General features: G+C 43.2%; 1 long non-coding RNA gene across 2 annotated transcripts in view; it reads right to left on the bottom strand.

Annotated features, from left to right (window-relative positions):
- LOC135364809 (uncharacterized) overlaps positions 1-19,618 on the bottom strand; it is a 261,232-nt gene that overhangs the window by 211,805 nt on the left and 29,809 nt on the right. Inside the window, exons 2-3 of one of the 2 annotated variants that reach the window (XR_010412597.1) lie at positions 3,959-4,058; positions 385-1,144 (exon numbers count right to left, since the gene is read on the bottom strand). This is a non-coding gene — a long non-coding RNA (uncharacterized LOC135364809). Of the gene's footprint in view, positions 1-384; positions 1,145-3,958; positions 4,059-19,618 lie in introns of those variants that run through there. The other variant, XR_010412595.1, reaches the window with a different exon arrangement.

The following is a 19,618-nucleotide window of genomic DNA, read 5'->3' as shown; positions in this document are numbered from 1 at the left end:
TGGAAACTGGAACCCGAGGCTAGGAATGATTGGGAGAGCATTATTTCTCACTTCTCCACTGGAATTTGACATAAAACCATATATCTAAGACCACATTAGGAATCTCTTGAAAGGAATAAGTTTGCAAACTACATTACCAGCAGCAAAGCAAACCACCTTGGGGTTCATGAGGTCTGCATTCTCTCAGACTAGAATGCAACTATGAATCACCGAGATGTATGAGGATAAGGAAGGTTCCACGAAGGCTCCCTCTGGACACAGTAGACAGGGGCAATGTTCTCTGCCACCCACCTGGGCCTCCAGTGGATACAGCAATTCTCTAACAAATGTCCAGTGAAACTTCCATTCAGATTGAATGACATAAAATGGTCAAAAAACAAGCATATCTGGGTCTGAGCATGCAATCTGCTTGACTGGTTCTCATCGGGATAGATTTCTCCATTGGGCCAGGAAAAAAAGTTCTAAAAGCGCTGAGTGCAGGTGTTTTAAGTGGATAAAAAGAACATACCAAAATTTAGTGGTGGAAAACAGGTCAGCTCCTATTTTTCTTCCAGAAACAAGTCTCAATGGTAAGGCCTTGAATGTGCCACACACTGAAAAATATTGCCATTAGAGGAATTGCTCCTGAGGTCTAAGAGTTTCCTCCATCTTTGACTTTCTGTCTCTATAAGTGACGGGAAATGTGGTTTATTTGTAGAATTTTGCGCAGATTGCTTAAGGAAAGTTGACTTGAAAGAAATATTGAAAAAAGACAAATGTTCTGTGGAAAGCAAGTACACAAATGAGAGGAAATGTCTACATTCCACAGAATTACGGATGATTTTTTAAAATGGTAGCTGTGAAGCGAGGCAGGGCTGGAAATATTACTGTATATTATGCCTTGTCTAATTAATCTTGAGAACCAAAGTGAGTTAAGGTGAGAAAGCAGAGCCATTCCAGGCTTCCCCACTGACTTGTCAATTAACAGGAACTTTCTTCTCTGTCTCCCGTGGAAGTGCCATTATTGTTTTGCTGTGTGTACCATGGAGTGACTTCCAACAAAGAACACCACCATCATATGAGTTGCCACATTAATGTCCTTTCCTCTTGTGTACCATTTACACATATCCCTAGAGGCAGAATGCAGACTGCTGGTTGCCAGGGGCTGAGGGGAGAGAACAGAGAGCAACTATTTATTGGGCACAAGGTCTCCTTGTGGAGTGCTGAAAATGTTTTGAGACTTGATAGAGGTGGTGATCACACAATGTTGTGAATATACTAAATTTTTCACGTTAAAATGCTTATTTTATGTCCTGTGAATTTCACTTCAATAAAAAAAACTTGCAATAAGACAAGGCATTTATTTAAAAAAAAAAACGCCAGGGCACCTGGGTGGCTCAGTCGGTAAGTGTCTGCCTTCGGCTCAGGTCATGATCCCAGGGTCCTGGGATCAAGCCCCGCATTGGGCTCCCTGCTCGGCGGGAAGCCCGCTTCTCCCTCTCCCACTCCCCCTGCTTGTGTTCCCTCTCTCACTGTGTCTCTGTCAAATAAATAAATAAATAATCTTTAAAAAAATAAATAAATAAAATTTAAAAAGTACCATATGGAAATGTTAATACAAAAGTAAGAGTTAGGACCGTGTGATAAATGCTTCTAATAAAAACAAAATTATGAGAGCAGGCATCCCGTCCTCCACAGCACTCAAAAGCGAAGCATAAAATCTTTCCAATGGGTCATAATCTTCTGAGGAGAAATGGATTCAATCAAAGAACTGTGGGTTTCATTGAGTGGGGAAAACTCCCAGTCACAATGGTCTACCCACCACTCCCTATGCAAAAAAAAAAAAAAAAAAATTGCAAATGACAACACCGCTCAAGGTTCTTACTTTCAGGGTGTGATTTGTTATGTCTGCCTCGTGTTGAACCCTCTGGGGGTGGGAGATCAAAGCTGTCCCCCCAACCCAGATGGCTCCATGGGTTCACGGAAGCTCTGTACTCCAAGGCAGTCAGTCACAGCTTATCTGAAGGCATAAACCTGTTTCCATACTCAGAGGCCAACCTCCCAACAGAGATAGACCTGAGTTTTGTTTAGTTTTTTTTTTTTTAAGATTTATTAATTTGTTTGAGAGAGAGAGAGAGCACGCTTGTGTGCACGTAAGAGGGGGAAGTGAGGGGCAGAGGGGGAGAGAGAAGAGTGAGAATCCTCAAGCTGATCCCCTGCTGAGCCCAGAGCCCAACACAGGGCTCAATTCCACAACCCCAGATCATGACCTGAGCCAAAACCAAGAGTTGGGAAGCTCAACCGACTGAGCCTCCCAGGCGCCCCTGAGATAGACCTGAATTTTAACCAAACCAGGGAAGGTAACAACACTAGAGAGTTGACCTTGCGCTGTTTCAGGATCCGTGAGATTTGCCTTATTAGCTTGCCCTCACAAAACCCTAATCTGAGAAAAGTGTTAAAAAGAAACTATAGCTAAGGACCACCAGGACTTAATACCTAACCTAACTGTAGTTTCAGCCTTTCCCAGGAATGGAATTTTAAGCACATCAGTCTGGAATTTCTTGCTCAGCACTGGTGAGGTTATCTGCACAAGACCCCTGCCCTCCCCACTAAGGGAAGGTGACGTCGCCTGAAACAATCCTTCTTATACAAATAACTTCCTGTGCCGCCCCATTTCTGCCTATAAAAGCCTTGTATTTTGTACAAGTCCTCAGAACATACTTCGTCTGTTAGATGGGGTGCTGCCTGATTCATGAAGAGTTGAATAAAGCCATTTAGATCTTTAAATTTACTTGGTTGAATTTGTGTTCTTTAACAAAAGATACTGTAATGAGTGATCTATCCATTTTGAATCCCAGGCCATTTCTCCATCCCCTTCTGTCCCCAGAAAATAATATCCTAGAATGTGAAACTGCCATCAGCCAGACCCCAGGGCCTGACCTTTACAGCTCAACCGCTTGTAACCACCGACCTTTGTCCCACATTTTTCCTTCAGTTCTTCTTTCCAGCTTATCTCTTGACTCAGGCAAAAGACCTGAGGACCTGAGGGGCATAACATCCCAGGATGGAAACCCAAACTACCCCCCAGCAGTAACAACTGCCCCAACAAAGAGTTCTGGTGGGCCCAGACCACCCAGACCAGTTTGAAGTCAACTCCCAACTCACGCCTCCACAGATGGACCATGGAGCAACCCGCGGAGTGACCAGAGTGACCAACAGTTACGTTTACCTCATTATAGTACTAAAATCTCCACCCAAGGAGGATCACCAGCCTCATTTACAATGTATGTTCAGGCATGTTTCCTTAAGGCACATATGCAACCTTATGCCAGCTTCTACATACAGTGATAAGGCTCCCCTATCTAACTATTCATCCTAACCCTAAATAAAGGGAACCCATTCACCCTTGCTCAGGGAGTCACAGCTTTAGAAGGTATCTCCCCCATGATCTCCTTCTATGCTGCAAATAAAAGGAAACTTTACAACTCACCTGGTGCAGTCTCTGTGACTCACCAAGGAGTGAACTCACATTATAGTTCAGTTACAAAACGGCTTGACTCGTAAAATGATTTATCAAAACATGAACATAACTCTGCTGACCATAATCAGAATGGCATGGAATTGGCTTAAGCAAGGTCAAAGCCGCATACGGGGTAGAAACAGTGAGTGCATTTCCTAGTGCAGCTCTTTCCACATGGGATGATCTAGGAGCAGCATCTGAACACATCGCCATTCCTTTCACCTACTCTTTTCAAGTTAAAAATTTGCACAGGACAGTGGCTGGAAAAATACATGTCTCTGAGTGCACATAGAAAGTAATCCATGAGCTATTATGCAAAGCTGGAGCTGAATGCAAACCTGAAAGCCACATTTGTGTAGCATCTTCATTTCGAAATTCCTTTACATACTGCAGGGGAAGAAATCTAATTTGTCAGTGTTGACAAGAAAACATATGTGCTTATTCTAAAAATGACTGTACCTTGCGGCTCCTTTTCAGCAGATGCAGACACAGAATGCACTGTAATACATACACTCGGAACTGTTCGGGGTTTCCAACCAAATCTTCTAGTGTTATCTCCCTTGAGAAGAAGGAAGGAAATGAACCAAAAAAATAAATATTTGCACATCAAATTGATAACAAGAAAACCAGTAAACAAAACAAACCCTAAAGATTGGATACCATTATATTTTCCTTCCTCTCCTCACTCTAGAATTTTCTGCATATCTTTGTGGAGGAAGCGGGGAGGGAACCCCTCAAAATTGTAAGTTACTGACAGTCCATCTCTACTTGCCTCAAGCCCGAGCACAGCATTCCTCCATTTAAGAGATCTCCATTCACACTGAAGAGCACGAGAACGACAGAGGTTTGCATTGAGATTCTTAACCACAGATGAACTCTCTGGAATTTTTACAGAATGTTGTGTTCACCTGCAACATCTAAAGGAAGAGTCGACAATTTCACTGGGCTCTCAGAGAGAGCCCCGACCCAAAAAAAGCTGTGGACTCTTTATTTTAAAAGGCTCCCCTGAGAGAGAGATTGAAGGACTGGGCAGAACCTAATTTTGATTCAGCCCTTAAAGTTGCCCCCATCTTCACCGTATTTAGAGTTGCACTGCAAGGTTCGTTCAACCCATTTTTGTTGTGCCTACCACAATGCCAGAATGAAAGGGCAGAAAACCACTGCAAAATTCGAAGCCAGAAAGTGAGGCAAACATTACACAAGAGAACTCACAACGCAAAACCAAATCAGGTATGTTTTACGAGACAATGCTTACTTCGGGTCAGTGATGACGGAAGTTGACCTGTCCTGCTTGAAATGTGAATTCAGATTGATTTTAGTTGAAATACACCTCTTAAACCCTTCAGCTTTCCCAGAGTTTAACCTGCACAGGTTACGATTTAAATTCACATCACATGTCTGCAGATATTCACAAAGTTAAACTAAGTCATTAACATGTTGTAGTTTCCTAAGATTCTAGTCCTACATACAATTTTTTTTTTTTTAAGATTTTATTTATTTATTTGACAGAGAAAGACACAGCGAGAGAGGGAACACAAACGGGGAGTGGGAGAGGGAGAAGCAGACTCCCTGCCGAGCAGGGAGCCCGATGCGGGACTCGATCCTGGGACTCCAGGATCATGACCTGAGCCAAAGGCAGTCGCTTAACCAACTGAGCCACCCAGGCGCCCCATACAATTTTTTTTGACAAGCTACTGTTGATCTGTCTCACATGATTCCAGGTGAAACTGGTTTTGTCCTCTAAATCTGCTCTAACTGGATTCCGTCTCATCTCACACAAACCCTGGAGGCACGAGTCAGATCCATATGGGCACCATTCAAAGAACCAAGTTCCAGCACAGAGAATGCAGTTGCAGGTCCTGATCCTCAGGGTGTAGGTCCCACAGAGAGCCCCACCCCCAGTCCCAGTGTATTTCTCTGGTTGGCTGCTGAGAGATTATCTAGGACTTAAAGATGTTCCAGTTCACACAGAAAGCAAGGAGAGCCTGATGGGAACTGGGCAATACTGCAGTTGCAAACCCCACACTTCTAGCCCCAGGCTATTCTGGAAATGTGCCATCCCATGTTACAGATAACAGAGGTACATATATGCCCATACAGCGACTCAGTCATTCAGTGTTCTTCCCATTCTGATGACGGATAGTTGGAAGAAAGGCAGGCAGGGACAAGGGCCCTCCCCACCCTAAGAGGAAACAACCCTTAAAAGGATTTTACACCACCCTGGAAGGAGTCCTCCACCCTTTCTCCTGTGATAGGTAGATGGAAAAAAACCTGATTGGGTGGCAGGCGAATGGAGGGTTAATCAGATTAAAACCCCTAGACTTAGAAACTCAGGTGGCAACCGTCTCAGGTCTCCTCCCTCTTCGGGAGCTTTGTACTATCATTCGGTAAACTTTGCTTTACTGTAACTCAATAAACTGCTTTGTTGCCCACCACTCTGTCTGGTCTACCTCTTCGTTCTTTGAAGAAGAGGCGTGCCCAAGAACCTCGGGCACTAAAGGAAAAGAAATCCTGTAACAATTCCTCCATAACTATTAAACCTAGCAACGAGTCATCCCTCAGGCAAAACTTCCAGATCAGCCCCAGGCAAGACAGTGAGGCGGGCCACTTGGGGCTTTTCTTCCCCTCACCCCATCCAACCCCTCCCCTTTCCACTTCTCCACCCCCAGTTAACCATTCTCCGGGAGCCCCTTCTTAAGGCCAGCCCACTGGCCCTGAACCTGCTCCACCCCTCCAGCGCCCCCCCAACACCGTGTCCCTGAGGAGGGTGCCTTGGGGCATGTTCTCTGTCACTTCCAGGGGCAGTGGAGATGTCCTCCACAACCAGCCCTTTTCCCTCTCTCTCCCCAAGTAGAATGTGTGCGTCTTCGCAGTGACTCTCGTATTTGCTTCCCAATGGAAAGGAGGGAGGGCGTGGCGAATCCCCTCCCTGCCTTTAAGCCTGGGGTCCAATCTCGCTCCTGCCTGTCTCTCCTTCGCCAGTCAACACTAGGTATCAGCTCCTTTTCCTTCTCTGCCGCAGACCCCGCTCCTGAATGGAGACCTGCGCAGTGGGGGCAGCGAAGCTGGAAGCCCTCCAAGGGGACAGGCTCAGCAGGGTGTGGAGGTGGCACTTCCAGGGCCGGTGGGGGTTAGCGCCAACGCCCCAGCGGCCTGACTCCCCGCGGCCCAGCGCTGTCACCCCTGTTGGCAGGCACCTGGCAGAGTTTTGCCTCTCATCAGACCCGCTCCTGGGCCAGAAACGCAGGTGACAAAAATAAAAAATGAAGGACAAACCCCCCACCGCCACCAAAAAAAAGAGAGAGAGAGAGGAAGAATGCAAACCAAGAAACAGACTCCTAACTGTAGAGAACACGCTGACGGTGACCAGAGGGGAGATGGGGGGGGGGGATGGGTGAAACAGGTGATGGGGATTAAGGAGTGCACCTGTTGTGATGAGCACCAGGTGATGCATGGAAGTGTTGAATCACTATATTGTACAGTGAAACGAGTATCACACTGTGTGTTAACTGGCTGGAGGGGAGGAAAGGACTGTACCCCAAAGAAGGGAGAGGGGCTCCATTTCCAGGGGAAGGGGTAAAGGGAGCTGGGCAGACAAATACAGCAGCCCCCACATTAGCACACACGGGCACCACCTTCGACTGGATTTCTTAGCGGTAAGGAGAAAGGAATATGGTTTTGCATTGCAGAAAATATCTATTCCTTCTTCAAAGACATGACAGATTCCTTCATCCAAAGTCAGGAATTTATAAGCCGCTACAATTTGAACAGTTGCATTCTTTAAACAAGGACTGAAATAGCTTAATTTGCCTTGACACTCAGGGAGCTCATGGATTCATTCAGCTGTGCAATTCTGCTGTAAGAAATGTTTTATTAATTACACCAAGGTACATAAAAAATTAAAAGTTATGTTCCTGTGAAGCACATATTCAATTTCAGGTACGTATCAGATTTAACCTTTTATCTTGGCCATAAAATTCAAATTATGCATCAAATATAATAAAGATCTATTCCAATGAATTGAAATTGGTTGTCATTTTAACGTGCTTTTAAACTTTTTAATTGATAACATGCTTTTAGTAAATGGTCAGCTCAAAGATGTAAAAGTGTTACTTATAAAGAGTAATCTTTGAGCAGACACTACCAGATAGATGGCCTTGTATTCAAAGATCCTATTTCAAGGCAAGTCCTGCAGTTAGAATTCTAATGAACCGCACAGACAGAATCCTTTAACAGCTTGGGTAGAAAGGAATGTTCTCCACCACCATACTCACTTTTAAAGTGCAGAGCTTGTAAGCGAACTAACATTAAAGGTTAAGGAATTAGCCGTGTGAATATGCATTCAAATCAGTCAGCAAACATTGACTCTACGGAGACCTTACTCACAGTAGGGAATATGTCATGTGTCATGTGCTTGCCGTATATACTCTGCAGGTATCAACCAAGGTAATTCCCACGACCCCCTGTGGGGTGGGTACCATTATCCCCCATTTTACAGAAGTAAACTGAGAGAGAGGTTACGAGATTTTTCCAGACTACCTAGGTGACAGAGTATGGAGCTCCAAGATTCTAGCCTAGACCAGAGTCCATGATCTTCACCTGCCTGGGACACACAGACCTGATCTGCCTTTGAGGGTCTCATGAGGCCTTTGATGAGATAAAACCTTTCCACACGAAATCATAGTCAACAGTGCTTGATGGCAAACAGTGAAATGGTTCGCACAGAAGTCAGTCCTACCGATCAGCGAGGTGTTTGACGACCACCACAGTGGGCAGGTAGGGTGGGAAAGGAGGGCAGGATTGGCCTGGAAGAACCTGGAGGACAGGACTGGGTTAAGGTGAGCAGGATTTGGATGCTGCTCACCCCCCAGAGAAGAGTCACAGTTTTTCTCTTCTTTGCCGCAGGACAGAGTCATCGGTTTCCTTTTTTGTAACTAGGCCCAGAAGCCACAGGTCACAAGGAAACATGGCAAAACCACCCAGATGAAGAGGCTGCAAACCCCTGTAACTAGGGTCACCAACTCATCCTGGTAGTTCTCGATTTTCCCAGTGTTCGCACTCAAGTCCCAAGTCCCAGGGACCCTGTGAATCCCAGGCAAACCAGGATGGTTAGTTACCCTGCTTATTAAATTCAAATAGGGGGGCGCCTGGGTGGCTCAGTCGTTGAGCATCTGCCTTCGGCTCAGGTCATGATCCCAGAGTCCTGGGATCGAGCCCCACATCGGGCTCCCTGCTCTGTGGGAAGCCTGCTTCTCCCTCTCCCACTCCCCCTGCTTGTGTTCCCTCTCTCGCTGTCTCTCTGTGTCAAATAAAATCTTTAAAAAAAAAAAAAAAATCAAATAGGAGAAAGAGCTTTTTCCAAAGAAACAGTTTAAAACAAAGCTTATGCTATGCACGTATTACACTAGATAAGATGACCCCTCGAAACACTAAAACGTTTGAACTTGAGCTCCTCTGGACACTGCTATATAGAGGCTGTGGGATCTTAGGACAGTCACCCATCACACTGGGCCCACTTTCCCTACCTGTAAAATTAAAGGTTTGAAGTTAGGCGCTTTTTAAGGTCAATTTCAGGGCTAATAACCAACCTATTATTCTTTTTTTTTTCCCCAAAGATTTATTTATTTGAGAGAGAGGAAGAATGTGAGTGGGAGGGGGCAGGGGGATGGGGCAGAGGGCAAGACTCTTCAAGCAGACTCCCTGCTGAGCACGGAGCCCCACGCAGGGCTTGATCCCACGACCCCAGCAGAAACCCAAGAGTCAGATGCCTAACCAACTGAGCCACCCAGGTGCCCCCAACTATTATTCTTGAGTCAACATCAGTGTTAGGAAAACCCCCTAACCATAAACATACACATACCTATACAAATACACACCTATGCTCACCTATACAAAGTTTTCTAATTTAGGGGGGAAAATTTCATGTTACATATTATCTTCCATTTGAGATGTGAATTAGTTGGAAATATACTCAGATAAATTTAGTACTCGGAGTTGTTTTTTTTTTACCATGATCCTTCTAGATTTTTACTGTTTCCTAATTTTACTGTCTCAACGAAACAATGGAGGGAAATGCCTTCAGAATAAAATAATCGATAAAAATCAGAAGATTTTTTTTTTTAAGATTTTTTAAATTTATTTATTTGACAGAGAGATTGACAGCGAGAGAGGGAACACAAGCAGGGGGCAGTGGGAGAGGGAGAAGCAGGCTTCCCGCTGAGTGGGGAGCCCGATGCGGGGCTCGATCCCAGGACCCTGGGATCATGACCTGAGCCGAAGGCAGACGCTTAACGACTGAGCCACCCAGGCGCCCCAGAAGATTGTTTTCATGAATAGTAACCCCTGTCTCCCAGACGTGTGCCTTAGAAAGGCCAGATGAGCTAGGACTGCAGAGAAGAAACAACAGAAGCCCTCTGGCTCCAACCAGTAAGGCCCTGTTAACAGCGCTACCACATGGCCACTTGAAGGCAAGGGTAGAATTTATGTAATGAGTGATTGGTGAGGAAATGCAGTGTAGACAATACAAGTCAACAGAAATCTATTAGCATGTCGGCCAAAAAGAGACGTGGCTTAGCAAATCTAAGTATAAGCAACTCAACTTTAATATGTGTAACAAAATGGTTGTAAACTCCCCATTTTCCATATTGATGTCGGGGAAAGGGACAACCTAGGTTCAGATAACTTGCCAAATAGTATACAGCACGTGACCCACTCACCTTTCCTCTGTGCTTTGCTACGACTCTACTCTTGCTCAGTGTTTTCCAAAGAATCACAGGGCCAACTTGGTTAATCATGTCTTTGTCTCCTGAAATAGACCATAGGCCCTGGGAAATAGATTCGGACTATGAACAGGATACCCTTCTGACCTGACTCAGCTTTGTACTTCAACCTGCTGCTGTGGAAGGCAGGTGGCAAGTAAACACACAATTATGTTGTCCTATCCACTGAAACTGGGATGCATCACAGGGAGGGTCACACTGTCAATCAAAGACAGCAGAATTGCATTTTAGGCATCTGGTAAACCAAGCAATAAATATTTTTACTTTTCATATCAGCAAGAGGAGTACCTCATCTTTCTTTACTTGATAAGAATTCGTTCTGCAAAGAGATTGCAATTTAACTCCTAAAGTGCCATCGCTGATGGGTAGCAAGCACTAACTCCCCACCATTTTATATCTCCAAGTTCAGTGTAAGTGTCCCCTAAATACAGAGGTACTTCTGAGTGTGGCTGTCACAGAGCATCCTTACAGAAAACTTAACTGAAGGTTTAATCCCAGCCTAGAAATTCTCTTTACTGCAAATGGAATCATCAGTGTGATGTGGGATGCCCCAAAATACACACTTGTCACAAGCCATTCTTTCATTGGAGTTTTATTTCTGAGACACCTGAGGCTTTTTATTCCCCTAATACAGAATCTTCCCAAATGTCAGTCATTTAAGACAACGTGGCATTTACAAAAGGATAAACATAGATAGCAATGAAACAGAATACTGTTCAGAATTAGATGTACACAGATATGATCAGTTGAGTTTTAACAAAAGTGCCAAGGCAATGGGCTAAAAAACAATCTTTTCAACAAATGGTCCTGGAACAACTGGTTATCCATACAAAAAAGAAAAAAAAATTTTTCAACTTCAAATTTTACCTCAGACAACAGAGAATAAAATAACTCAATTGATTATAGCCCTAAATATGAGGACTAATATGATAAAACTTCTAAAAGAAAATATGGAAGAAGATCTTAGGGTTGGGCTAGGCAAAGATTTCTTTTTTTTTTTAAGATTTTGTTTATTTGTCAGAGAGAGAAAGAGAGAGATAGAACACAAGCAGGGGGGAGTGGCAGGCAGAGGGAGAAACAGGCTCCCCACAGAGCAAGGAGCCCAACGTGGGACTCTATCCCAGGACCCTGGGATCATGACCTGAGCCGAAGGCAGACACTTAACTGACTGATAGGCAAAAATTTCTTAAGATGCAAAAAGCAGGAAGTATTTTTAAAACTTAATAAACTGGACTACATCAAAATTTAAATATTTGGGGGTGCCTGGGTGGCTCAGTCGGTTAAGCGACTGCCTTCGGCTCAGGTCATGATCCTGGAGTCCCGGGATCGAGTCCCGCATCGGGCTCCCTGCTCAGCGGGGAGTCTGCTTCTCCCTCTGACCCTCCTCCCTCTCATGCTGTCTCTCATTCTCTCTCTTGCAAATAAATAAATAAAATCTTTAAAAAAAAAAAAATTTTAATATTTGGCTGTTTAAAAAAAACAACAACAACACACTGTTAAGACAATAAAAAGGCAAGCCACAGACTGGAAGAAAATATTTACAAAATTCAAACCTACCCAAAATATATAAAGAACTCTTAGAACTCAATAAGACAAATGGGCAAAAGATTTGAATGGACAATTCATCAAAGAAGATATATGGATGGCAAATAAGCACATTAATCATCAGGGAAATACAAATTAAAATCACAGTGAGATGGGGCACCTGGGTGACTCAATCGGTTAAGTGTCAGACTCTTGGTTTCAGCTCAGGTCATGATCTCAGGGTCGTGAGATCAAGCCCCGTGTTGGGCTCCATGCTCAGCTTGGAGTCTGCTTGAGATTCTCTCTCTCTCCCTCTGCTCCTCCCCCTGCTCATGTTTGCTCTCCTGCTCTCTCTCTCTCCCAAATAAAATATTTCTTAAAAATAGAGATAAATACATACATACATACATAAAATCATAGTAAGTTACCACTACACACCCACTAGAGTCACTGAAATTAAAAAGACTTGACGATAACAGGTGTTGACAAACAGGTGGAGCAACTTGAACTCTCGTGCACTGATGGGAGAGTATAAAAGGATACACTTTGGGAAAACAGGCATTTTCTTATAAAGTTCATGTACAGCTACTAGAAGACCCAGCAATTCTACTTCTAGTTACTTACGCAAAAGAAATGAAAACATATGTCCACACAAAACTTGCATGCAGATATTCAAAGTACCCTTATTTATAAGAGCCAAGAACTGACAAATGTCCAAATATCCATCAATAGGTGAACAAAGTTTGGTCAACAAAGTTTGGTATATCCATACAAAGGAATACCAGTCAGCAATAAAAATTAATAAACTACTGATAGACACAACGACATAGTTGACTCTCAAAAATATTACACACAGTGAAGGAAGCAAGGCACAAAATACATATATCCTGGATGATTCCATATATTTGAAATTCTAGAAAATGCAACTACATTCAGTGGTCAGTGGTTTCCTAGGGCTGGAGGTAGAGAGGTGAAAGCAAGTTGGGCTTGAAGGGAGCCTTCTATCTTGATTGTGGTGGTGGTGATTTGTATACATTCATCAAATTCACCACACTTAAAATTGGTGCAATTTATTTGATGTAAATTTACCTCAATAAAGTTAGTTTTTGAATAAAAAGGCGGGGAGGGCGGGAATTTCCAGGAAGAGACATTAAAATACATACCAGCAACAAACTGAAACTTTTTTCCTGAGCTAATCAGAGAACTGAAAAGAAATCAAAAGAGAGGAAATTTTCCTTATTCGAATCAACGTCTTCAATGTGAGAACATAGTGAGAAACATTGTCCTCTGTAAATTCGACTATCTCTGGAAAGACCTTCCCTTAAACCCATTTTTGGTTCAGATTTCAATTATCAGCTAATGATTTAGCAGGCATTCATTTGCAATCATTTAAGAGGGCAGGTTTGTAGCCATGAAATGGAAGAGAGGAGAAGGCTATGGTTTCACCAAAACCAAAGAGCACCCCCGGAGCAATGGCAAAGAGGGAAAGGAAGAATCCAGGGGAACAAAGAGAGAGAAGGCAGAAGGGTCCGTCCTCTTAGGGGCTCAGCCTCTTGGTCATCCTCGGAGAGTTGACTCCTTTGGTTTCCTGTGGGACAACCTGGACACATTGGGATAGAGGAAGGAACAAGGCAAATGCACAGGGGTGAATAAGCAGCCTTGGCGGCCAAAGATGGTAATATTTTCAGACCCTCCCCTTACACGGATAGGGCTTCAGGCTGCGAGTTCCCACGGAGACTCCTGTTCTTTATGCCAAAACATTTAAAGTTATAAATCAAGCTATCAAACTGCTAAATGAAATGTACGTTACCCCCTGCTATGACAAGTGTATCTTCACAATGACAAAATCTAAAATACTCATAGAGTTAGGCTTTTATGTAATTGAAAGTTGGCAAACTGTCGAAACACAACTGGAGGGATGCCTGGTTGGCTCAGTCAGTTAAGCGTCTGCCTTCAGCTCAGGTCATGATCTCAGGGTCCTGGGATCGAGCCCCGCATCGGGCTTCTCGCTCCACGAGGAGCCTGCTTCTCCCTCTGCCTGCCGCTCCCCCTGCTTGTGCTCTCTCTCTCTGATAAATAAATAAAATAAAAAATCTAAATAAAAAAAAAAAAACCACAACTGAATTTAGCATTGCATGTGTCCGGGCATTTGGTCAGCGGGCTAGTGCTGTTTGATAAGTAATCAGAGATGCGTCACTCAGAGATGATATTTATTTCATAACCTCTGTGTTTCTGGACATCATTTCAGGAAAATCACAATTATAGTGTTACAATTAAGATTTTCACATAATTTGTATGTTTGTGATAGCAATGACCTAAATGCTTAAATAATCAAAATGTGATCATCTTCAACATGTACAAAACTGGAAAAAATTCTCATTAAAAATGTCAGTTAAAAAGAAAACTTAAAACTTAGAGCTTAAAAATTAAAATGATTTTGGGGTGCCTAGGTAGCTCAGTTGGAAGCCTCTGACTCTTGATCTCAGCTCAGGTCTTGATCTCAGGGTCGTGAGTTCAAGCCCTACACTGGGCACCGTGCTGGGTGTAGAGCCTACTTTAAAAAAAAAGATTAAAATGATTTTTATGCTTTCAAATAGGTTATTTTCTTCTAAAACATTCCAGAGTGTGTGTGGAGGAGGGAGTACGCATGGGCAAAATAAAATGTTTAATGAATGAATATAAAATTTTTAAATCAACAGTACTTAAGACTGATGTTTAATTTTTTGAAAAGGTAATCATAGCTTATTAAATATATTTTATAGAAGAAAAACTATCCATAAGTTTAGCATTCAATTACCATCTAGTTGCCTGGATGAAGAACAAACATCACACTTCACGCATGCTATATTTAGATCCACATATATACAAACTGAAGAATGGTATGCATTATTTTAATATTGCAAAATATTGCTCAGCTGCGGTGTTTGCTACTGCAAACACCGTACTAATTTATGAGTTCCTCTGGAACCAAAAATTGAAAACAAAGAGAAGCCGGAAAATGAACACTTGGCACCACTGGGAAGCAATCACTCTTTCTACGAGCATCTATTGTAAGTTAATTAAAGATAAATTAATTAAATTATCTTTTCTTTACCTTAGTGCTCTGCTGCTCAAATCACTCTTACACCCCAAAGCAGCTCCAGCACAGGCGGCCTCGCGACCACGACCCATCCAGGGGGCAGCTGCCTTTGGGTCAAGGACACGGACCGAGACATAAAGCGTTTCTCCAGGCCCGAACAGCTACTGACAAAAGCAGGTATTTAGGTTTTAAATTAGCATTTAAACTAGTGTTAAACCAAACTATTGCCGTGTTGAGTAGGAGTTCCTCTGTGACAGAGCTGCCCACTTGTTCTTCAGTATGTGGTATGTAGGGTGGTGTGTGTGTGTGTGTGTGTGTGTGTGTGCAAGACTCTCAAGCATGCGGCTCAGGCCAGTGTCCCCTCTGTCCGGATCCAAGAGCAGCACGGCTTGGGGTATCTCTCTTAAATTTTTAGTCTGAATATATCCACCTGTTTTTTAAGGATCTGTTAAATTACTTATTTTTACTTTTTTTCCTAAGTTTTTATTTTAATTCCAGTTAGTTAACATGCAGTGTTATGTTAGTTTCAGGTGTACAAATTAATTTTTAATTATACAGGTAATTTGTGAAGGTATTTCTTTATTGCAAAAATATTTTAAACATTAAAGGTAAGGCTAGGGCACCTGGGTGGCTCAGTCGCTTAAGCGTCTGCCTTCAGCTCGGTTCATGATCCCAGAGTCCTGGGATTGAGTCCTGCATGGGGCTCCCTGCTGAGCGGGGAGTCTGCTTCTCCCTCTGCCCCTCACCCTGCTCATGCTCTCTCTCTCTCTCTCTCTCTCGTTCACTCTCTCTCTCAAATAAAGAAAATCTTTAAAAAAATAAAAAATAAATAAAGGTAAGGCTAAAATCCAATTCTTTCATCCCCTCATCCCACTGTTCTAAGCTTGGCTATAAGTTCAGTACAAATCGTTCCAAATGGGTTACATCATGGTAATAGCTAACCCTTGTGACATAAATTTACATAGTGCTAGACATTGTTCTAAGCCTTTTACACCCATCATCTTTTTTAAAACCTCACAACAACCTCGTGAGAGAGGTACCTACATACATTCATATATTTACTTATAGAGGATCTACAGCTGTGTGTGTGTGTGCATAACATAAAATGAATCCTACTTAAGGTTTAGTCTTGAAACTTACTTGTTTTTTTAATTTATCTTGGAGACCCATTCATGGCAGGACATTTAGATTATACTTTCCTTCCTAACAGCAAGAGGTGCATGAAGCAAAATTTGCTTTGGGAGGGAAAACAAGTTTCCTAAAGTCCTTCGGAATGCTCCATTTGCTGAGAAATCTAATTTCTTGATTTCTAATTAGTTTCAGCTTCTGAGATCCACAGGCAATTAGCCACCAGGTGAAAGGTGAGCTGCACAGCTGGCCGAGGCAAAAGCTTCCCTGGGCAAAAACTCCAATCTGCTGGGCATCGTTTTTCTCCCCCTAGACAGCTCTATAAATGAAAGCAGTCCCACCAGGCTATTTCAGGATGACTTCCTAATAAATAATAGGAAGGAGCAGAAAGGGTAATGTCCATATAATTATTCCTTAATTGAAAGGCTCCTCCTCCCCCAGACTAAGCTACTAGAGAGCCCAAGGTAATCTCATCTCCCTCTTCGCCCTCCCAGCACCAGGCACCAGCGCCGTGAGCAATTCTCTCTCCAGCCCTGGGCTGTCAGAAACTTTCCCTAACTCCCGTTTTGTTCTCCACCTCATAAATCGATAAATCTCTCCCTAAATGTAACTTTCAACTTGGTATTGGAGGAAAATAATCTAAGTATTTCACACTAATGAGTGAGTGGCTGATACCTGCCCTTCGGAACTGTCCAAAATATGTCTTGTTTTAATCCAGTCTCTACTTGGGAAATTGAGGCTCTTTGGGGCAGACATTGAGGGACAGAGCGAACCCTCAGATGGTTACTCCTCTTTATTGTTGTCAGTAGGAAAGACAGATGAGCTCATTAGTATTTACAATGCATCATACAAGCCAGAATCAGGGAGAAGTGCAGAGCGAGGCTGAACATAAACAAAGTGAGCATCATGAACTAACCAAGGCTGTTGGGACCATAAACCTGCGAGCCAGGGATGAAAGGAGGAATGGAGCAAAATATGCAGAGATTTAATAAAAACAGATATGTTTATCCTTTCTTCTTTGCAATAGCAAAGTAGAATTCAACTCCCTTATAAATCAAGGGCTTGGTTGTTAGCATGCTAGAACTTTTCTGTTTCTTCATAAAAATAAGTACCAGGATAATTTTTCTAACACTTATTTGCCCCCAAATTTTCACTAGGGGAGTTTTCCACCATCACCCAGAGTCAGGAAAATAAAATTCTTGCACACCTGAGCCATCAAGGTTCTGTCTCTAGATAATTCTCCATGGTCTTAAGGCTCTCTCCCCCTTATGCATAAAACAGCTTTGTAACATTCACCCCAGGCAGCTCTAAAACATAGATCCAGTACATTTCACGCCATTGTGCTGAGTTTAATCAGCAGAAACGTGATGTGCACAGACTTTGTGGGATCAATTTTGCCAGGGACACCCACACCCCTCCCACAACCACTCTGGCCACCCCTCTTCCCAGAGATCACACACCCCAGTTCTCTGCCTGGTCCTCACTATTTGAATGAACCTGCTGGCTTTGGTCCCCCATGGCCTAGGCAAGAAGGACATGGGTCCATGCTGGCCTGCTTACAGACAGACCAGACTTGGCAGTGGAAGGGAATCCCCCACTCCCTCCAGATGGCTGGATTAGGTGAAACCTTCAGCACTCCGTGAATGAGTGCTGTTCATTATCCAATCAGCAGACAGTCTGGGCAACTAGAACCACAAAGCATCCTTTGATGAATCAAAGGCCCTGTATTCCTGTATCTGGGCCATGGCCATGGGGTCTATGCTAGAAAATGTGATGGGGGTGGAGGAGGTACATTCCTAAGGTCCTGGACTCCAAACGCAACTGGTACAATGACAAGAGGAAGTATAGCCTGGAGGAGAGGTCATGACCCACAGCACTTCTAGAAGGAGTGGTCAGTTTATACAAATAAAACCCATTTTAAAGGCTAGGAGTCTTTCTAGTCCCAAGTGCCTTGGTCTGTCTTAGAGGCACTTACTGGTGTTTAGGCTGCCTCCAGACAAGCAGGTTCAAAGCAGCCTCTGCCTGGAACACGAAAGGGAAATCTCCTGCCCAATTCCCCCATTCCTACTGGAAAGTGTGTTTATTTTGTATTTAAAATATTAAAGGACTCCTCCTGAAATCTGTGCTTGGGATGCAGGAATCTAAATTATTGGAAAGATGGTGCTCTATAAAAGCTCTTTTTAAAATTCCCTAGAGCTGTGGTCCTCAGACTTGAGCAAACACTGAAATTGCCTGGGGATTTCAAATGCTGGTTCTGAGACACCTCCAAGATTCTGAGGTTGGATCTGCATTTTAACAAGGACTCTAGAAGATTCTGAGCCAAGGAGTCCATGGGTCATAATTTTGAAAACACGTTGCCATGATTCATTAGAAATATCTGAAAAAGCAGCTTATAACTAAAATGTGTGTGGATTTAGTAAAAAAAAAAGAATCCTTCAATGTGTAAATCATAGAACTGTTACCTAATTATGACAAGAATTTCCATGGTTTCTGAGTGGGGAGGAGATGAACTCCACTGAGTCACCAAACTCTTAGTGAAGACTACCACATGCCAGAAACAGGCCTGAAGGCAAGAAACACAAAGGTGAGTAAGATGCAGTTCTAGCCCTCAAGAAGCTTGTTGTCCAGGGATGGAATTCAGCTGGGGGACGCTGCTGAGTTATTCACACTTTCTTCCTCACTGAGTCTAACTCCAATGAGCTGGGAAATCTTGGACAAGTTGTTGAGCTTCTCTAGGGCTCCATGGGAGAGAGAGAAAATAGGAGGGAAAGGATAACTTGACAATCCCTTGGGTTTCTTCCCACTCTAAAAATTCTATGGTTCTATATAGGCCCACTTAAGTAACTACAACCAAAAACTCTTCCAAGTAAGTGTATATAAAAGAGTTAATTGCAAAAGATTTCATATCTTACAAACCTTTTTGAGAATGAAATTGTATCCTATTCAGGTGGTACTACACAGAATGGAAAACAAAAACTCATTTCCAGGAGTCTTAACCTAGAATCCCTCTGAAAGTTTCCCAGGAGAAACATAGTTCTTTTTCTGGATACACAAACTGTCATCCTAAAGTATTCCACATACGGCTTGGAATATATGCCTTTGAGAATACTGAGGTAATTTACACTACCTTTCAAACGAACTTTCTTTATGCTAAGTCATAGTGAGGACCAGTGAAAAGAAACCCCTTTCAAGCCTTATGGGACTTAAAGGTGTTTTTTTTTTTTAAAGATTTTATTTATTGGGCGCCTGGGTGGCTCAGTTGGTTAAGCGACTGCCTTCGGCTCAGGTCATGATCCTGGAGTCCCTGGATCGAGTCCCGCATCGGGCTCCCTGCTCGGCGGGGAGTCTGCTTTGCCCTCTGACCCTATCCCCTTTCATGTGTTCTCTCTCATTCTCTCTCTCTCAAAATAAATAAATAAAATTAAAAAAAAAAAAAAAAGATTTTATTTATTTATTTGAGAGAGAGAATGAGAGAGAGAGCACCTGAGAGGGGGGAGGGTCAGAGGGAGAAGCAGACTCCCCGCTGAGCAGGGAGCCCGATGCAGGACTCGATCCAGGGACTCCAGGATCATGACCTGAGCCGAAGGCAGTCGCCTAACCAACTGAGCC

Source organism: Mirounga angustirostris, unplaced genomic scaffold (genome assembly GCF_029215605.1).
Source record: "Mirounga angustirostris isolate CCGP_5_RB_7025 unplaced genomic scaffold, mMirAng1.0.hap1 SCAF_6, whole genome shotgun sequence".
In the NCBI taxonomy this organism is placed as follows: Eukaryota; Metazoa; Chordata; class Mammalia; order Carnivora; family Phocidae; genus Mirounga; species Mirounga angustirostris.
This window is presented reverse-complemented; position numbering and strand designations above follow the sequence as displayed.